Source organism: Brassica napus, chromosome C9, assembly GCF_020379485.1.
Source record: "Brassica napus cultivar Da-Ae chromosome C9, Da-Ae, whole genome shotgun sequence".
Taxonomy (NCBI): Eukaryota; Viridiplantae; Streptophyta; class Magnoliopsida; order Brassicales; family Brassicaceae; genus Brassica; species Brassica napus.
Genome location: NC_063452.1, coordinates 35,573,767 through 35,595,570, shown reverse-complemented (window position 1 = coordinate 35,595,570; position 21,804 = coordinate 35,573,767). Strand labels below are relative to the sequence as shown.

The following is a 21,804-nucleotide window of genomic DNA, read 5'->3' as shown; positions in this document are numbered from 1 at the left end:
AGTTAATTTAGGGTTCCAGGGTTTTGGATTCGTAAGCTAGAGCATAAATAAGTCATCTTGAGATTGTCTACATTCATATTTGTTCTTATTGCTTGCATTGAACCGATCACTTAGTGCATGAATTAGGGTTATTCGATTTGGCTGGCCGTTAATTGATAACCTGATATGATTTGAATGAGCTTTGCATCCCTAGTCAGCGAGAGTAGATATTAGTGTGTATTGTGAACATATCGGACTTGATCTCTAGAGCTTGCCATCGTGTCTTGATAGAAACAAGAGTTTAGGCATCAAGACCGACTTGCAAAGGAATTAACACCACGAGAGTGGGTTGTTTCAACCTGAGTAATCCGAGTTTAGACTTGTTATAAACTGAACTTGAATAATTGCTTGGTTTATGATTCCATACCTGAAAAGAAACCCTAGACTAGCGCCTTTAAATCAATCGAAAACAACCTAATCTAGTTACATGTTCTTTACGATATTTACTTCTTTAAAACCCGCATTTCGTTTTAGCTAAATTTTGATCCCATAAAGATAAAGTGTGAACTGGTCCTCTGGAATTGAATCTAAAGATATTACAACTACACTGTTAACTTGACAGTAGACAAATATCCAATTTTAATGTATCAAGTTTTGGCGCCGTTGCGACGGGGTTTACCTTTATTTTTCGGTTATTTACTTAGTCTAAAACTTCTAACTTGTTTAATACTTTTTGCAGTTGATGACCCAGGTGCATGACCAGGGGACTTAATTTCGCTTACAAATCAGGAACTCGCAAGCTTAGGAAGAACCAACCGTCAACAAAAATCAATCACTGCAACAATGGCCAACTTCAGCACTCCAGAACAAATGGCCGGGTCTATGCAACAGATGCAACAGCAGATGCAATAGATGCAAGAGTTACAACAAACAATCGCAGCGCAGCAACTGACTGCACAGCGGGAACCACCTGTCCCGATTGGTGAGCGAAACCTACCGCGTAACATCTCTGCTACGCGCTCTGCTATCGCCCCACCACCATGTCAAAGGGCAGACTTTGGGATAAGACCCGGCATGATCAATCTTGTCTAGAGAAAGATGTTCCATAGACTATCAGCTGAGATACCGATGGAACACATTGAAGCTTTTGAAGAGATATGCAGTTTCACTCGTGCAAACGGCGTCCCACCCGACTACAACAAATGCATGGTGTTCCCATTCTCTCTAGCGGACAAGGCTTCACGATGGCTTAAGTCATTACCTACAGGTTCCCTAACTTATTGTGAACAGGTTAGAGCAGCTTTCTTGGGACACTTCTACACGAAAGCCAAAACAGCTGCCCTAAGGAACAAGATCTCCTCCTTCAAGCAACTCGCTAATGAACCTTTCAACGAAGCTTGGGAACGGTTCAATGATACCCTCAGAGATTGTCCTCATCACGGGTTCGACGATGACCATGTTCTAGGAATCTTCTACGATGATGTGAAATGGGAGTTCTGCAATGGTCTAAACGCAGTGAGCAATGGAGATTTCATGACTCAAACCACAGAAGGAGCTCACGCGCTAATAGAGAACATGGCAGCTAGTTCGTCCAACAAAAACGAGGAGACTGACCGTTCCAAGAAGGTGAACAGCATTAACACTAGGAAGATTGATGACCTTGCCGCTAAGGTCAATCTGCTGCTCAAGAACAATCAGAATCACATATATGTCATGGAAGAAACCAATCTGGAACCAGGTACTACAGTTGCTGCAGCAGAAACCGAGACATCGGAAGAAGATCAGCAAGAGGTCAGTTACGTTAATGGGAAGGGTTGGCAGTTCAAGAATTACCATCCAAACCCTAATGTAAGGAACAACCCGCATCTGTTCTCATACAAGACCAATCCAGACAACCCCAACGACAGATCTCAAGGAAATCAGTTCCAAAACACTGGATATCAGAAGCCATACTTCCAGAATCAGAATCAAAATCATAATCAGAATGGGAAGATGTTCATCCTCAGCCAGGCTCAGAATCAATTTCAGAACCGGCAGAATAATCCACAGGCTGCTCCTGCAACCACGAGTGGTCCGCCATATGAGCTGAAGGGAATGATGCAACAACTTATGCAAGGTCAACAAATTCAAGGAAAAGCACTGAACTAGGTTACAACAGAGATAAACACTCGGATGGACAACATGTTCACGAAATTGAATTCCAAATATGATGCTGTAGCAAGCCACATAAAGCAGATGGACGTTGAGATTGCTCAAACTGCTGAAACAATAAAAAGGCAACAGGGAACGCTCCCAGGGAAAACAGACAAGAATCGCAAGGACTGTAACGCAGTCGAGCTGAGAAGTGGAAGACATCTATCAGATCCTGTCCCCAAGAAGCTCACTGCTCAAGAGAAGGGAAAACAGAAAGAGGGAGAACAGCCTCCGCTTGAGGATGTCCACGACGACCATGAATCGGAACAGCCAACAGCCGCATAACCACCCACGACGCAAGATCAATTTGTTCCCACTCGCGTCTACATTCCAAAAGTTCCCTACCCAGTCCCTGCTAAGAAATCACGCAAGGATTGCGAAGAGATGAAGTGCAAGAAGATGCTTGAAGAGATGAATGTCAAGTTCTCTCTCATGGATGCTATTCAGATGATTCCTTCAATGCGCAATCTTGTGAAAGGGCTGATCTCCGGGAAGACTTCTGCAGACAGCGACATCATGATGGTCTCGAAAAAATACAGTGCAGTCCTTTAAAACAGAACAATCATGAAATTGGAAGATCCTGGAAAATTTGTCATATCTGTTTAGATTGGAAAGACAGTCTTCGCTTGTTCTTTATGCGATCTGGGTTCCACTTCTAGAAGCTGGTGTAATTTATGCGATTTCTGATAGTAAGTGGGTTAGTCATGTTCATGTAGTTCCTAAGAAAGGGGGGATCACTGTGGTTACTAATGAAAAGAATGAATTGATACCCACTAGGACAGTAACAGGTCACCGTATGTGTATTGATTTTTGAAAATTAAATATGGCTACACGAAAGGACCACTTCCCACTCCCATTTATTGATCAAATGCTTGAGAGATTGGCTAACCACCCATATTACTGCTTTTTAGATGGTTATTCAGGTTTCTTTCAGATTCCCATTCACCCAGACGATAAGGAGAAGACGACCTTCACGTGTCCTTACGGCACCTTTGCCTACAGGAAAATGCTGTTTTGTTTGTGCAATGCTCCTGCGACATTCCAGCGTTGCATGATGTCTATTTTCACTGACCTAATTGAGGATATAATGGAAGTTTTCATGGACGATTTTAGCGTCTATGGGAGTTTCTTTTCTGTGTGTTTGTCGAACTTGTGCAGGGTCCTTCAACGCTGCGAGGAAAATCATCTCGTTTTGAATTGGGAGAAGTGTCACTTCATGGTGCGAGATGGGATTGTTCTCGGTCACAAAATCTCAGAAAAGGGAATCGAAGTGGACAAGGCAAAGATATAAGTGATGATAAGCTTACAACCTCCAAACTCTGTCAAAGGAATCATGAGTTCCTCGGACATGCTGGATTTTACAGAAGATTCATCAAGGACTTCTCCAAAATCGCAAGACCACTCACTCGCCTGCTCTGCAAGGAGACAAGATTTGAGTTCGATAGCGATTGTTTGTCAGCCTTCCACACGATCAAAGGAGATCTAGTCAGAGCACCCATCGTGCAACAACCAGACTGGGAGCTCCCATTCGAGATCATGACAGACGCAAGCGATTTTGCAGTTGGAGCTGTGCTAGGACAACGAAAAGACAAGAAGCTTCACATGATCTATTACGCGAGCAGGACATTAGATGAAGCTCAATGTCGCTATGCAACTACAGAAAAGGAACTTCTAGCAATTGTCTACGCCTTTGAAAAGTTCAGATCCTACCTAGTTGGATCTATGGTGATAGTGCACACAGATCATGCAGCATTGAGGTATTTGCTGACGAAGAAGGATGCAAAACCAAGGCTACTCCGATGGATCTTATTGCTCCAGGAATTTGACCTAGAAATCAAGGAAAAAAAGGGCATTGAGAATGGCGTTGCAGATCACCTCTCCAGAATGAAGATAGTTGAAGATACATCACTTGATGACAGCCTCCTAGTCGAGCACGTTTACTCGATCAGTCTGGGAAGCATCACAGAACAACCGCTCTATCCAGTTTCCTCCAGCGTTCCGGAACACCTTGTCTGTGCGATCCAAAAGCAATATCCTAATCTTCCATGGTTTGCTGAGATCGCCAATCGCCAACTACTTGGCTGCTGAGAAAGAACCTGTCAAATTCACTGGCAATGATAAACGGAAATTTCTAAGAGGAGCAAGACACTACTATTGGGATGATTCCTACTTGTACCGAAGTTGCAAGGATGGAATATTCCGACGATGTGTATTTGAGTCTGAGATTCCAGGAATCCTCTATCACGGTCATGGTTCCTCTTATGCAGGGCACTTTGCGACATTTAAAACCGTATCTAAGATCCTCCAAGCCGGTTTTTGGTGGCCAACAATGTTTCAAGATGCCCATTCCTACATCTCTAGATGCGACTCATGCCAGCGACAAGGGAATATCAGTAAACGAAATGAGATGCCTCAGAACTTCATCTTGGTGGTTGAAGTATTCAATTGTTGGGGAATCGACTTCATGGGACCATTCCCACCACCCTTCAAGAACGAGTACATCTTGGTAGCAGTTGACTATGTTTCTAAGTGGGTGGAAGCAATTGCCAGTCCCACAAACGACGCAAAGGTGGTGACTAAGATGTTCAAAACCATAATCTTTCCAAGATTTGGGGTACCACGCGTAGTCATCAGTGATGGGGGTAGTCACTTCATCAACAAGATCTTTGCAGGTCTATTGAAGAAGAACGGTGCACAACGCAAGGTAGCCACGCCATATCACTCTCAAACTAGTGGACAAGTGGAAGTTTCAAACAGAGAAATCAAGAGCATCCTGCAGAAAACAGTTAACAAAAGTCGCAAGGATTGGTCGTTCAAGCTAGACAACGCTCTCTGGGCTTACAGAACAGCCTACAAAACACCAATCGGGACCACTCCCTACAATCTAGTGTATGGTAACGCTTGTCACCTGCCTGTTGAGTTGGAGTACAAGGCAGCTTGGGCTGTGAAGCTACTCAACTTCGACATCAAACCAGCAGCAGAGAGACTATCCATGCAGATTCACGAACTGGAGGAAATTAGGCATCTCGCCTATGAAAGCTCTAAGATCTACAAGGAGCGAACTAAGGCCTACCATGACAAGAGGATCACCAGCCGCAACTTTCAACCTAAGGATCAGGTGCTCCTTTTCAACTCAAGGTTACGATTATTCCCTAGAAAGCTGAGATCTAGATGGTCCGGACCGTTCATCATTAAAGAGGTCCGCCCCCACGGAGCTGTTGTGTTGCTGAACACAAAAGGGGAAGAATTTGTTGTCAGTGGTCAACGCATAAAGCCATACCTTGCTGAGACAACAATCGCAGAGGGTGAAGAAATTCCCCTAAGCGATCATCCATTAGCCTAATAGGCCAACCAAGTCAAGCTAGTGACTTAAACCAAGCGCTTGGTGGGAGGCAACCCACTGGTGAGTGTAAATATTTCTTTTAGATTTCGGTTTTTGTGTTTCTTTTTACTTATTTGCAGGATAAAAATCAAAAAACCGAGTTACTCAAACCAGAACAGTCTCTGATTTTTCGAAGCAGTCGATCCGCGAAGGTAAGTTCCTCGAAAAAAAATATATATTTTATTAGATTTGAATTAATTTTGTAAAATAGAGGGAAATCCTAGGAAGTGGGGCATGAAGTTGACCTATAAAAAGGGAACTTTCCCCATCTCTTTCCCACTTCCACAAAAATCGCCTCCCCCATCGCCTCTCTTCCCTCTCCTTTCAAAACCTAAAACTCTTTCAATTTCTTCAACTTGTTTTGAGTTTTTCGGTTTCTACTTGCTTTGATTTCGAACTGTTTGGCTAATTTGCAGGATTCTACCATCACCAATCGAACGGTAAGAGGCGAAATCACACTATGATTCTCGTCCTTAAAATCTCTTTCTCTTCTCTTCTTTGCGCTTGAATAGATCGATTTTAGGGTTTATCAAAATCAAAATTGACCTCTCCTTTTGCTGCTAGGATGGTTAATAGAAGTTGAGATGAGAATGGTTAATTCGATTAGGTTAGATGGAAAGTCATCACCTTTAGGCCAATGTTCTTAAATTACACATGCATCGATTGCTAAGATATGGGTTTTGGGATCCATTGAATCGATTTTTGATTGGCAAGTTGATCTAAGTACCTAGACTTCTAAAGTGATTGTATTTGTTTTACCATTTTCAATCGCTTGAACTCTCTACATTGGGTTATGGGATAGTTTGGAAAGAGCAACTAAATCGCAAAAGCTTCCAAGTCTTCCTACTAAACCCAATCGAATGGTACTAACTCTTGCCTTTGGTTTTGTTTTGCAGATGGCTCCCAGGCGAACCAAGGCAGCATCTAGGATCAAATGACCATACGGTCGGGGTGAACCAGAGGATTACACTGTTCCCTCAACTTACCCATGGCCACAAAAAGAGGGAACCGAGATCTCCCTCACAGATCTGAACATCCCTAAGTCTTCAGAGAAAAAATGGGATAAGGAAGCCTCGCGCCGCTACAACACTCTGCTCAACACCAACATCTTCCCAACCCGTTTCGTCGACGCCGGGGCTTTGAGCAACCTAGGCCTCCATGAGGATTTATACGCGGTTCTCCAAGTGCTGGGAATAGCTGATCTCTGTCACAGAACTCACCCGCTGTACCCTGATTTGGTGAGGCAAGTCCTCGCCACCGCGGAGCTAACTTTCAAGAAGCCTGGTTTCCCGATCTTTGAGGAAGCCTCTTTCACTTTCTTTGCGAGTGGTGTTAAGCACTCCATCAGCTTGACGCTGACTGAGATTTATGAGATGTCCGAGTGGTACACTCTGACGTCCTTCCCCAGGAAGTTTATCCCAGAGCAAGCATTCTGGAAATTCATCGCTTCAAGGGATTTCAAATCCCGATTAGCCAGTCAGTATCACATCCGCAACCCTGTTCTGCGAATTACTGCTAAGGTCCTGAGCAATCTGCTCTTCTCAAAGGATCAGACGTCAAAGGTGACACGGGGAGAGTTGCAGATGCTATGGGCCGGTGTTGAGGACGAGCTCAAATCTTCCGACATTGGGATTCCGACCGCGCCGATGACAACCAGTCCAAGTTATGTGCTCTTTCAGATGTTTGTGGACAAGAAAGCCAGAGTGGTTAAGGGTTCTTTGAAGAAAGACCGTTCTGGGAGTTTGCTTACTCCTCTCTTCCGCCACTTAGAGCTTGATCTCAGCGTCTATCAGTGTAACGAGATAGCAGAGTTCATTGATATCCCTTACCTGATCAACTGCCAGATTCTCCGCGACGAGACAACCTACAGTTTCCTCAGTTAGGACGGGAGAAACCTCTACTGCAAGCTGCCTCAACCGAACATCACCTCGCTAAGTGACGTGACCAACATCTATTTCGTCCCTGATGCTCAGTATCTTTGCGCCGACCCAAAGTCATCTTATCGTGACGATGTTGGGTTTGTCCGCACAGATGGAGGCGACAATGCATATGACTTGGGCCCCCTTGATGACAACGCAGATGATGCCACCTACCATCGCTGGATGGTAGAATCTCAGCGCAAGAACAATAGCCTCATGAAGAGGATACTGAAGGCGATCACTGGAGGATGCATGGGAGCTCCGAGCACATATGAACCTCGTCAAGACCAGCCTACACCGCGCAGTCATCGTCCAGGGAAGGAGCCAGCAGGAACTGCAAGGGGTGACGAAGAGACTCCATGGGCCACTCCACGCAGAAGGAACATGCGTTCCACGGGCCAGTCCGAGAGCGATGATACTGAGTAGGCAGTCTCCTAGTTCTATCTCCATTGTTATATCCGTTTGAACTATTTCTATTTTTTGTTTCTGTTTCCTGCACTTGTTTATTATTTTAGCTTTTCCTTGATTTATTTTCTCACCGGGGATGGTGAGAAGTAAGTCTGAGGGAGGCGCTTATCTGCTACTAATCGTTTACCTTTGGTTTAATGTTTAGAGTCAGTCCGCTTTGAGTCATTTTGATGTATTTATCAAGTCAGTTTGTTAAGATCGAGTCAGTCCAACCTTGTGGGAATCAGGACCTTATTTTATGATGTGTATTAACCGCCCTCGTGCTTTAATTCATCTTATTCAGTGACCTTAGCAGAGGAGACAGACGCACATGTGGATCCAGAACGCCCTGACATTACATCATCTTGTTCTCCAAAAGCTTTTAGCTTGTCGAGGTTACTCTGGAAAGACTTAACTCCATCTAACTTGAACTTAATCTTGACTGCAATATTTTTACCCATCTTGCGGATCATGAGTGGCTATCTCATCTTTAGCTAGTACCCACCTTAAAACCCTAAAGCCTTTGTTCTGCTCTCATGCATTTGTTATTCAGTATCTTATGTGCAGATATGTGCAAAAGGGCCAGAGAGGAAAGGATCGACGCAGTCTCTTACTCGTTGATACAACAGAAGTTTCTGCTAAAGAATAGGCGGAAGCACGCGTCTGGGAACCAAAATTCGCACTGTCGATTTCCGTTTAAATTAGGAAAGTAGGAGAACCCTAGTTTCCTAGAAGTCTCGGATATCTGCTAATACCACACGCTAAGCAATCAGAACACGAGATAACAACGATAAATTATATGAAATCGTAAAAAGAGAGCAAAGAGAAGTCTTATTCCGAATTTGCGTATGAGCGTTTACAACAAGGTATAAGCCTGGGCTCGAGAGCTGTCGGCGAGATTCCTAGTTCTAATAACCCTAAGACGACCTAATTGAGTCTCAGCTCGAATAACAAAAATGAAAAGTTGCCTAATTGCCCTAAATGCTAAGTTTGCTCTGAGAAAAGTCCTCCTCATGCCTCTCGCCAAGAACTCCTTATATACTGGCTCCTAGGTCGGTTTACGCTTTTCCCCTTCTGTCCTTAAGCCGCCATAGCATAAAAATGGAGATATTCCATTTTTCTGATCTTCGTAATTATCTTCAAAATTTCGTATTTATCCGCGGAAACTTGATATTTATCTTTCCTTGCGAACCAAGCGTAAACCGCCATGCGGCTCACGGGCTGTTGGTTAAGAAATCGTAAGTTGGGCCTCGAGTCATGTCTTAGGTCCCTTTGGGCCGTCTTCTGACTCGAAGCGTTCATTACGGCTTCTTTCGATAAAGAACGAACTTTCCGCGGTTTTTACGGTAAAGTTTGATCGATAACTTAGAATGGCGGGGAACGTGAAATGGGTTCGCTATGGTCTTCGGGAGATAGCATCGAAGGGTAGACGAGAATGCATGGTCTAATATTGTATCGACGTTTCAGAAGAGCTCGGTCGCTACGTAGTGACCAAACTTCGGCTCGAGCTCGGTCGCTACCTAGCGACCGAGCTTCTACTCGAGCTCGGTTGCTACGTAGCGACCGAGCTTCTGCTCGAGCTCGGTCGCTACGTAGCGACCCTTTTTGAGCTCTTGTCCGATGACTCGCGTTTCCTCCGCAAAGCTTTTCGTAAGGAAGAATCTATTTCGAAAAAGTATTTGTCGAAGAAGGTTTTTCGTTTTCTTCTTCGGGGATTTGGACGTTAACTTCGTCGCAGCCGTTTTTGATCCCAACAACGCGGAGCAGCCGCTCCACCGCCGAAGATCTAACTTAGAGAAACAAGAATGAATGAGAAGTCAAGAACTCCAGTGGCATGTCACCATCACAATTGTTACCTCCTGCTTCGTCACCATCACCTATGTATTTAAAAAAAAAAATATTTAGCTTTATGTACTTCAGAATAAGGTGATGAAGAAGGAGAAGATTCCTAAGAAAGACGGACGTCACTGGTAAACTAGAAGGAGTATAAAGTGAAGAGAGGAGAACCATGCAGATCAGAGCGACTGTTCCTAACGAAGAACATGCAAAAACGAAAAGAGGCTGTGGACATCAATGGATATATCCTCTCTTGCAATTATGCGCGATATCCTGCATCCTCTACGAAATTTGGTAACCCCTAAACACTGATTAGCTCCACTTAAACACAAAAAGGCATGTTTCATACCTAGACCATTACCTATCTAATGCATATGATGAGAAGCTCACACTACTCTTAATTGAATATAAGAAGTTTTGTCTGGAAGGTTTTAACTTTGGCAGGCATGAGATACAGAGTATGGAGCCATTTTGAACAGCAGTTAGTGGAGTTCTTGGTAAGGATGTGTTGTTTTAGCTAGAGATTCAGAGATTCTTGGTTATTGTATGGTTGCTGAGAATAAGCGAGTTCCCACACTTTCAAACCTTTCTCTCGGTTCTTGGTACTTGATTTTGTTTGAGGACAAACAAGGATCTAAGTCTGGGGGAGTTGATATATAGTGTTTTTGGCACATTATATGTATGTCTTACTAATAGTTTTCAAGGTTTTATCGAGTCTTTTTAGTCCCTTTTCGAGTCATAACAGGTCTAGAGTTGCATTTGATGAGAAATGGACTAGCTAGAGGAAAAGAAGAGAGAAAAGTATGATTTGGAGTTTTTCGCGCAACACAGTCAATCGGAGCAGCCTGAGTGCCTGCTCCAGCGACAGAGATAAAAAAAGGAAGTTTCCAAATATTTTGGGATTTGCCCTAGATTTCCTATTTCTTTCCTATAGCCGCCTGTGGCTCCCATATATATAGTCTACTATTTATTATTTTAGACCTTTCTTAGTTTTTATGCAAGAAAAGACCTGAGGGAGCTTTGATTTAGCGATTGCTACTTGTAAGGGAGAAGGCCTCATCTATCTCATAGAGAAGATTATCCTGAATCCTCTTATTTCTTTGATCTATTATATGCAGTATTATTCAGAAATCATGCTTCTCTGTTCTTGTGTTATGTCTGAGTAGTCACCGAGTTAGTTTAGGGTTCCTGGGTTTTGGATTCGTAAGCTAGAGCATAAATAAGTCATCTTGAGATTGTCTACATTCATATCTGTTCTTATTGCTTGCATTGAACCGATCACTTAGGGCATGAATTAGGGTTAATCGATTTAGCTGGCCGTTAATTGATAACCTGATATGATTTGAATGAGCTTTGCATCCCTAGTCAGCGAGAGCAGATATTAGGGTGTATTGTGAACATATCGGACTTGATCTCTAGAGCTTACCATCGTGTCTTGATCCAAACGAGAGTTTAGGCATCAAGACCGACTTGCAAAGGAATCAACACCACGAGAGTGGGTTGATTCAACTTGAGTAATCCGAGTTTAGACTTGTTATAAACTGAAGTTGAATAATTTCTTGGTTTGTGATTCCATACCTGAAAAGAAACTCTAGACTAGCGCCTTTAAATCAATCGAAAACAACCTAATCAAGTTACATGTTCTTTACGATATTTACTTCTTTAAAATCCCCACTTCGTTTTAGCTAAATTTTGATCACATAAAAATAAAGTGTGAACTGGTCCTCTGGAATTGAATCTAAAGATATTACAACTACACTGTTAACTTGACAGTATACAAAGATCTAATTTTAGTGTATCATGAACGTCGAGTTAGGAAAAGTCGTACCATCGCTCAAGCCGCTAACTGACTTCTCGGGCACAACGTCAATGACTCTCGGGTCAATCAAACTGCCCGTTGCGGCAAAAGAAGTCACCAAGGTCGTCGACTTCGCGGTCGTTGACCACCCGACCATCTACAATGTCATTATGGGCACACCTTGGTTGAACGCCATGAAGGCAGTCCCATCGACTTATCACTTAGGCATCAAATTCCCAACTCATAACGGAATTACTGCAATCTGGGGTTGCAAGAAACAGTCGAGACGGTGCTTCCTGGCCGATCAGAAACTAAGACAAATCACGACCACCGCAATGGTAATACCCAAACAGGCGAAGCTAACTCAGGCACTAGCTGAAAACGCTTCGAAAAATACAATCCAGAATCGTCGACTCAAGTAACAACCAAGTAACAACCAGTTTCAGAGCCCAAAGCTTCGACCCAACCGGAGGAGACAAACTGGGTAGAAAATGTCGGTCTTGCAACTAAGGCGATCGACGCAAACACGACAGCCGAGTAAAACACACTCGCACAAACAGCAGAACTACGAGACGGCTTGATCCTCGAAAGGGGTACGTAGGCAGCTCATCCAAGGACGAGTTCATTTATCCCTCCTCTCAAAAAGGGGGGGGGGTGGGTATATATACGAATACTATATTCCCGCATTGTAAAATATTTGCCTTGTACTCAATATTTTCGAAACTTTTTCGGCAATAAAGACTTCATTAAAATCTCACAAAATCTCTCTTATCTCGAGAAATGTCATGTTATATTTTCAGAAAACATCTGTATACGAGCAAAACGATTATCGTACGAACCCGAAAACGGAAACTGTTGAGATGAGATCAATATATGGGAAGAGAAATACATGAGGAGTTGAGTATGATGAAGAGGCCGTACATGGCATAGTAATACTAATTACCCGACTAACTTCGGAAGGTTAAACCAAAGTTACCCTAGTTATCATAGTATACTAGTTATACGAGTTACCCGGGTAACTTTGGATGAAGAACAAAAGCCATATTCCCTTTGCTAAGGCATCAGACCGTTGTAAGGGAAGAGGAGGCGCGTGTGACAGGCTGGAGAAGAGCTGGATAAAGCAAAATAAGTTTTATGCACAAGGAAGAAGCTCATTGGATGGTTTGAATTAAAACAAACCTTATCTCTTGTAGTAGTGACTCTTTATGAAACCCTCATCCTAGTGTTGCCTCCTCATATATATTGTAAACTCTGATCGGATTAATAATTAAGAAGTTTGGGGATTATCTCTCTAGACTCTCTCTCTTGTTCATGATGATTCTTAAATACTCTTAAACATGATTACTACATAATCTCTCTACAAATCTCCCATTAATCTTCTCTAATCTACCTGTAGTCTCTCAATACCTACTCTATTCTCTAAAATCATATGGTATCGGAGCCAGGTTGGCTTTGGTACTGAGAAACCTCTTTCCATTTCTTTCTTTCTCTAGCTCTTGTGTTCTTGTGTTCTTGCTCTTGTGTTCTTGAGTGTTCCGTGAAGATGTGTGATAAAGTTGATTCATGTGGTGTTGTGCTTTAAGTTCGTGTGTTCTTGAAGTCTGGTACTGTGTGTTCTTCAGCTGAGTTGCAAGTTTGAAGCTTTCTGGTCATTTCTGGTTCAAGCAAGAGAAGATGGAGGGAAACAACTTCAGCAAGCTAGTTATTGTCCCGGTTGCGTTGAAAGGTGGTTCAAACTACCTCTTGTGGTCTCGATTGGTGAAGACTGCTATTGGAAGGCTAGGGCTGTGGAGCCACATCACTGATGATGGTCCGAAGCCAGTGGCCAAAGAAACTGAAGAAGGTGAAGAGGAAAAGACTCTCACCAAAGCTGAAGCAAAGAAGTGGGTGCAAGAAGACTTGATGGTGCTCTCCGTGCTGCAAGGATCTCTTGATGTCCCTCTTCTTGAAGCTTACAGCTATTGTGAGACTCCCAAACACTTGTGGGAGACCCTCTTAAAGACGTTTGGAAATGTCTCCAACATCAGCCGTGTGTTTGAACTGAAGAGAGCCATTAACTCCATGAAGCAAGATGGAGGAGAGCTCACCAAACACATGGTAAAGTTTGGATCATTATGGTCTGAACTTGAAAGTCTAAGACCTAACACCACTGATTAAGCAGCTCTTATGGAAAGAAGAAGAGAACAAGATCAAGTGTTTGGGTTGTTGATGACATTGGATCCTTGCTACAAAGATGTCATCAAACACATCTTGAGATCGCCTAACCTACCATCCCTGGAGGAAGTATGCGCGCAACTTCAGAAGGAGGAGGGATCTCTTGGCCTGTTTGGAGAGAAGGGTGACTGTGGCTCATCAAGCTGAAGGAATGCAAGCAAACAAGGCTTCATACAGAGGCTCAGGAAGGAAGTATGAAAAGTATGAGGGAAGCTGTGAGCATTGCAAGAGGACCGGTCACAAGAAGAGTGAGTGTTGGATCCTACATCCTCACCTCAGGCCACGCGGGTTGAACAGGGATAAGGAAGCAAAGGCTCATCTTTTTGCTGACGCAAATGGTGCTGGTTCATCCGGAGCTAGCTCAGGCGCTAAGGTGGGTGAAAGTGAAGGTAGAGCCTTGGCATCTCATCAACTAATTGGAAAGGGTATGGATCAGGAGGTATTCAAGAGAGCTGACCTTGAAGCCTTCTCCAAGCTCTTAAGGAGTGAAGAGCCTACTCAAGTGGCCGCTGAAGAACCATCCCACTTTGAACATGAGGGGGGAAGTGAATCTGAAGCTGAAGGGTTAAAAGATCAAGGCTCAGAAGAAGCTGGAGGTCTAGAAGATCAAGGCTCAGATTCTCCTGTCCAAAGTGGAGATGAATTAGTAAGAGAAGTTCAGAATGAAGGTCAGGAAGCTGGAGAAGAAATCCAAATACAAGAAGAAGCAGTTGAGGAACAAGTAGAAGTTCCTTTGAAAAGAAGCACACGGGTAAGGAGGGATGCTTCCGAGTGGGCAAACACGAGAAACTGGGTAAACACGAGAGTGTACTACAATGCCAAGGCTATGGAGCATCCTTCCCAAGCTGTGTGCTCATTTGCTGAATTTCCGGAAGAGCACTACTCCTTTATGGTAAGCTTAGATGAAAGCTATGTGCCAAGAAGCTATGAAGAAGCAATGCTGATTCAAGAGTGAAGGGATTCAGTCAATGATGAGGCTGATGCCATGATTAGAAATGATATATGGTATGAGAGTGAGTTACCTAAGGGGAAGAGAGCTGTGTCATGCAAGTGGATCTTCACCATCAAGTATTTACCTAATGGGAAGATTGATAGGCGTAAGACAAGGCTAGTGGCAAGAGGTTTCACACAAACCTATGGAGAGGATTATATTGATACTTTTGCACCTGTTGCAAAGCTCCATACCATTAGGATTGTACTATCAGTTGCAACCAACCTTGGGTGGGATCTTTGGCAAATGGATGTGAAGAATGCTTTCCTCCAAGGAGAGCTAAAATATGAAGTCTATATGCTACCACCTCCGGGTCTTGAAGGAATGGTGAAGCCAGAAAATGTTCTTAGACTGAAGAAAGCCATCTATGGATTGAAACAATCACCTAGAGCATGGTACAGTAAGCTAAGCACAACACTGAATGGTAGAGGCTTCAGGAAGTCCGAGCTTGATCACACCCTCTTTACCCTCGATACTCCCTCAGGCATCATTGTTTTGCTTGTGTATGTGGATGACATCATCATAACAGGCAGTGATAAGGAAGGAATCCGAGCCACCAAGGAGTTTCTGAAATCAGTATTTGATATAAAGGAATTGGGTGAGATGAAGTACTTTCTTGGGATTGAGCTGTGCAGATCCAAGGAAGGGTTATTCATCTCTCAAAGGAAGTATGCATTGGATATCTTGAAGGATGCTGGTGCGTATGGAGGAAGAACAGCCAAGATGCCCATGAAAGATGGATAAAAGGTTCCACGTGAGGGGGAGATTGAAGACAACAAGCTGTTCTATGATCCAAAGCTGTATAGGAAGCTTGTAGGGAAGCTGATATACTTGACTATCACCAGGCAAGACATATGCTTTGCTGTTAATCAAGTAAGCCAGCATATGCAAGCTCCACGAGAGCATCACTGGCGCATGGTGGAGAGAATTCTCATGTACCTGAATGGAACTCAAGGGCTTGGTATATGGATGGGAGTCAATAAGAGCACTGAAGTTGTGGGTTATTGTGATGCTGATTGGGCTGGAGATAGAGTAGATAGAAGGTCTACAACAGGCTATTGCACTTTCGTTGGTGGAAACATGGTTACTTGGAAGAGTAAGAAGCAGAAGGTTGTATCATGCTCTAGTGCTGAAGCTGAGTATAGAGCTATGCTAAAGCTTACCAACGAGTTGATATGGATCAAATGGATTCTTAGGCACTTGGAGATTGAGCAAGCAACACCAATGACTATGCATTGTGACAATCAGGCGGCTATTCACATTGTTACAAACTCAGTGTTTCATGAGAGGACAAAGCACATTGAAGTAGACTGCCACAAGGTGAGGCAGATGATAGTCTTGGGAGTGATCTTGCCATGTTATACAAGAAGCGAAGATCAGTTGGCGATGTGTTCACCAAGGCAGCAAGACAAAAGACTATGGAGTCCATTCACATAAGATTGGGACTCATAGATCTTAGGAAGAGAAGGAGCTGATCCCCTAAGTCATGAGGTCTTTATTTTTTTTCCCTCATCAAGGTTTTGTCTCAATGGGTTTTCCTTGGTGAGGTTTTTAATGAGAAAGATCTCATGGCTATCCAAGCTTAGACTTTCACAAAGCTAAGCTTGAGGGGGAGTGTTGAGATGAGATCAATATAAGGGAAGAGAAAGACATGAGGAGTTGAGTATGATGAAGAGGTCGTACATGGCATAGTAATACTAGTTACCCGAGTAACTTCCGAAGGTTAAACCAAAGTTACCCTAGTTATCCTAGTATACTAGTTATACTAGTTACCCGGGTAACTTTGGATGAAGAAGAGAAGCCCTATTCCCTTTGCTAAGGCATCAGACCGTTGCAAGGGAAGAGGAGGCGCGTGTGACAGGCTGGAGAAGAGCTGGATAAAGCAAAAGGAGCTTTATGCACAAGGAAGAAGCTCATTGCATGGTTTGAATTAAAGCAAACCTTATCTCTTGTAATAGTGCCTCTTTATGAAACCCTCATCCTAGTGTTGCATCCTCATATATATTGTAAACTCTGATCAGATTAATAATTAAGAAGTTTGGGGATTATCTCTCTAGACTCTCTCTCTTGTTCATGATGATTCTTAAATACTCTTAAACATGATTACTACCTAATTTCTCTACAAATCTCCCATTAATCTTCTCTAATCTACTTGTAGTCTCTCAATACCTACTCTATTCTCTAAAATCATAGAAACCCACGAAAATTCGTCCTACCTCAAAACGGATCAACTCCACACTAGCTTATCCAACAAAGAAACTTTTTCACATTGACTAAGGCATCGCCGGAATCGACAGATTCCGTCGACCACAAAAAATCCTTGACAAACATATCTCTGACACACCGTCGATTCCGACTCCCGACCAGAACATAAGACCCCGGTCTCAGTTACCGAAAACATTACTAAAAGTATGTTTTCCGAAAAAATAAGCGAGACGTCGCCTAGATCTTTGAGAACATGCTCTCAGTCCATTCACGACTATAAATTACAAACGCTCGTCGATTGGCCCCGCCGAGCACTTTAGCCATCCTAAACAAACACATTTAGATCCATCCTAAAGATAGATCCTCTTACATCCGACTAGGATAAATAGCGCACTATAAAAGAAATCCAAAATTTGGTCAGCACTTTCGGGAGACTTAAAGAACCAAACTTCCTAAAGCGCCCTAATGTATAGGCAAGGTCCTAGTTTGCTATTCTAGAACACAGGCATTAAGAACAATTTAGTTGATTAATATCCTGACACTTAGCTATTCTATATTTTGGACTAATCTCTCATGAATATCTGAACCCTAAATCTAACAAGATGAACTATTCAGACGTGGCTAAGAAATTCATAACAAAAGAATAAGTAAATTGCATAAATAGAATAGAGTAAAGAAACTGGAGTTCCAATCACAAAGCTCTGAATGAGTTCTTGGATCTTCTCTCCAACCCTAAGACTCTTAACTTTTTTTGTTGTATGAAAAGGTAGAAAGTATGAAAGCGTGTGTTGCCTAGAACAATGACAGAGCACATAAATATTAGGTTAAAACTCATCAGGGGTAATATGGTAATTTTTGTGGGACTTGGGTTTTAAGTCGGTTGGAACCCAATCTGACTTCTGCGCGCTTCGCCCTCGATCGCCCTCGATAGTCGTGGTCGATGGTCAACTTCGTGCCTCTGTCATTTTCTCTCCATAATGCACTAACATCACAACTTTCCTCCAAATCACTCCAAAACCTGAAAACATACTAAAAAGACTCCAAAACAACTATAATGTATTTGAAAACACTTATATACCATGGCTAAAAATGGGTAAAATCCATGGTATATCATTTATTATTAACATGTTATATATGTCTTTTATGATCAGGTGGTTGTTTCTGAAGATCAAGATCAAATAAGGGATTACCCTCCAAGACTTTACGCAGAAGGGGCTTCTACTCTATAAATTAAAAAAAAACATTAATCATAATGTCCATTTGGGAAACTTCCCTCTGTTTAGAGGCGAAATAGGACATGATGTGTGAGATAAACTGAAGGAGTTTCTTGTGGGAGTAATTGCTAAACTAGTTGATATCAAATTTATCTGGTCTAGTAAGACTGTGCACTATCTACTATGTAGGCAGTTGCGAGTACACAAAAAGGAGATTTGGTGTCTCGTTGTTGATCAACCTCTTAGGTTTAGCTTATCCACCACCAACGGAAATTTTTGAACTTAACCAATACAAAACGTTATGGGAGGAGTTTCATTTGTCGCTTGGGGTAGGACCCAAATTATATGAACTGAGGCCAGCATTAGAGGTCTGTCGGACCGGGAGTTTTGAAAATCGGAAATGGTTAGGGTTGTTGCTTCTTCAAGCCATGGGACTTTATGACTTGCATCATAATTCTATAATACTCTTGAAAGTGCAAAACAAGTATTTGATGATGAAGCCATGATGACTTATCCATGGGGTCAGACTGCATTTGAAGTTCTTGTTGATTCTATTAAGATGTTGAATCCACAAAGAAAGTTGTACACCTTTAGCGGCCTGAAAGACGTGTTATTGATTTTGGCGTATGAATGTATCACTTCCTTTAGAGAGCGTATAGGGAAAGTAGTCAATGAGCAAGAAATTTCACTTTTGCGATGGGGTAGAAACCTTAAACGTTCAAGCTTAACTACTGGCATGTCTAACGAGATTAGAGATCATGGTGAGGTAAGATTTAAGGCTTACCTATGAATCATTTGATGTCTGAGTTATTTATTATTGATGGCTTAGTTATGTTTTTATGGTTGATTTATGAATTATTTGATTGTTGAGTTATTTTATTTTTTATTTTTGGCTGATGTAGGTGCGTTTGAGGTAAATGGTTATGAAGGACACTATAGAAAAGCTGTTTCTTCAGTGGCCGGGTGAAGCAGATGACCCACAACTTATTAAGTCGAAAACATACATACATGCGAATAAGTGTGTTAAAGGTTTTTTGGATGGGAAGAGGAATTGTGGAAACTGAAATTCGCACTGCGATTATAGTTAACGGATGAAAGTAAAAAAATCTCAATTTTCCTTGAGGATCAGGATTTCTGCGAAGCCAACGACAAGTGATCAAACTATGAATAAAAAACAGAGTAACAATACAAAATTGAGAGGAAAACAAGGATGATCTTATTTTGAATCCGCATAAGAGCGTTACGATTGTTACAACAGGTTGTAAAATTTTCGGCCGCAAGATCTGTTAGCAAGTTCTCTAGTCCTAAACATCTAAAACGTTAAACTTAGTTAAGTCACAGCTCGATAACAAAAACGAAATTGCCTAAAACTGCTCCAAGTGTTAAGTTGCTAAGAAATTTTTTGTCTCTTTTGTCCTCTTTGCCTAGGTCCTCTTTATATATGCCTCCAAGGTCGGTCGTCTTTCTTCTCCCGCCCAGATTCAAGTTATCCTTTTGCATAGATCATTCATTATCTTCTCAGAATCCATGTTTATCTTGGAAACTTCACATTTATCCAACTTTCCCATCTTTCTTTATCCAAGTCGAGTAAATCGTCATTGCTATCCGGACACGTTCTTATTTTAAATCTTAAGTAGGGTTCTTTCTCAGGAAATCGTTAATTTGTCCGACATACGTTTTTATGTCATTGGTCCTACAAAATGATAAAAACCAATTCATTTAGTAAAAACTACGATGATGTTAAGTTATTCTCGACTCGACTTTTGACTTCAATTTTTACGAGAAAACACATGTTGCTTATTTTCTTCATAAAATCTCAACGAAAAATCCGATTGCAATGAAACGAAAGACATTTCGAAATATTTTCAAAGGAGAACATGATGGAGACTTCAAAGGGCGATGAGGGTCCCCATTGCGCGACAAGGATCCAAGAGAGAGCCATTGTGTGACGAGGGTGAGAAAAGCGACATGGAGCTAAGTGGGAGCCATTGGGCGATGGGGGTATATGAGAAGGGCGATGAGGAGCTGAGAGAGAGCCATTTCGTGACGGGGGTATATGAGAAAGGTGATGAGGAGCTGAGAGAGCCATTGGGCAGCGAGGGTATATGAGAAGGGCAAACTGGAGCAGAGTGAAAGGCCATTGGGCAATGGGTAGTGTTAGATGGGCGATGAGGCCTTTCTCCTATTCTCATTCCCTCCGTTGATTGTTTCGTATACTCTTGGAACCATTTTTTTTGTTTTACGAAAATTTTTCCATAAAGATTTTCTGAAAGTTGTTTTGCGAAAGATTATCTTATAGATTTTCCTATAAGGTTCTTTCTTGGAAACTTTCTGATTTTTTTCACCGAAGATTATTTCGTAAAACTCGTCCTTTCTCACAAAAACTTTTTGCAAGAACGTTGTTCCAATATTTTATGTTTGGATAGAAACTCTTTCATCCCTTGTCTGGGATGGAGTTTTGTTCTTGTTTCCTTATTTAAACAGACTTATGTGGTGTAGTTTCTTTGACATTTCCAACTTATATCTATTTAAGGCATAATTTCTCATAAAAAAATTTAGCCATTGATTTCGTCGTGACTGATTTTGACCCTAGCGGTTAGCCCCCCAGCTCGCTAGATTTTACTTGCAATTCTCGAGATGTAATGATAGACATGTTAGGTGGAATCAATGGATAAAAGGTTTGTTGGTAAAATAAACTTTTTTCTGAAAGCTACAGTAGATGGTTCATTTTTTTCTCCCTTATAAGAATGGAGTAAGTTTTTCCATTCTTAGAGCATGATTAACCCTAAGAACATCATTCTCATTTTGACTGCTACTCTTCACTCTACTTGCAGCTTCATACGACCCACAAAACTTGTTCACAAGGTCGTTGATCTTCTGCCATCGTTGTTTACAATGACTAGCTTCTCTCTGTTCACAACCTGCAACCTTGGGACTTGCCGCAAAGTAGGTTGCTATCATTTTCAAGAAAGCACCAGCTCTTTGCTCATTCCCAACAACAGAGTCTTTGCTTGTGTTTAACCAGGCGCTGATGGGACAATATCATCAATTGGCGTCCATTTCCTCCTTTGAATTCGCTCTGCATGAGTGTCTTGACTTGGGATTGAAGCTTCCGTAGGTTGAGTGCCAAACAGAGGGACTTGTGAGGAACATAGTTCAACATTGTCTTGAACATAACCAAAGACAGTATGTTGCTAACTTTGAAGAAGGTCAACAAAGTTTGACGTCGGAGTATATGAATTGGAATCCATATCCGAATGTGTCAAGAGAGAGAGAAAAGAACTCAGTTTTTGATAGAAGGAAGAGAAGAAGAATGTGTTTTATAGAAAAGAAGAATGAAAGAAGCATTGATCAACGCATTCATAACACTCAACCAATTCGAGTATACATATAGCTAGCACATCTATTTCTATCAAACCTTTTTCATCTATTTATTACCTATCTTAACTTTAATCTAACACTAACCAAAACATTTATTACCGAGGCTTTAATTCAGACCAGAATCACATTCAATTCATTTCAGAACCCAATCGAAATTAACCAAAGATTTTAAGCACACCCATAATCTAACAGTAACCAAAACATTAATTATCGAGGCTTCAATTCACACAAGAATCACAATCTAT

At 42.0% G+C, this 21,804-nt stretch overlaps 1 non-coding gene across 1 annotated transcript; it reads right to left on the bottom strand.

Moving 5' to 3' along the window:
- Positions 1 to 1,317: 1,317 nt before the first annotated feature.
- Positions 1,318 to 1,424, bottom strand: LOC125593666. The gene has a single exon (XR_007329566.1). It is a non-coding gene; the product is annotated as a small nucleolar RNA R71 (small nucleolar RNA).
- Between the last annotated feature and the right edge of the window lie 20,380 nt (positions 1,425 to 21,804).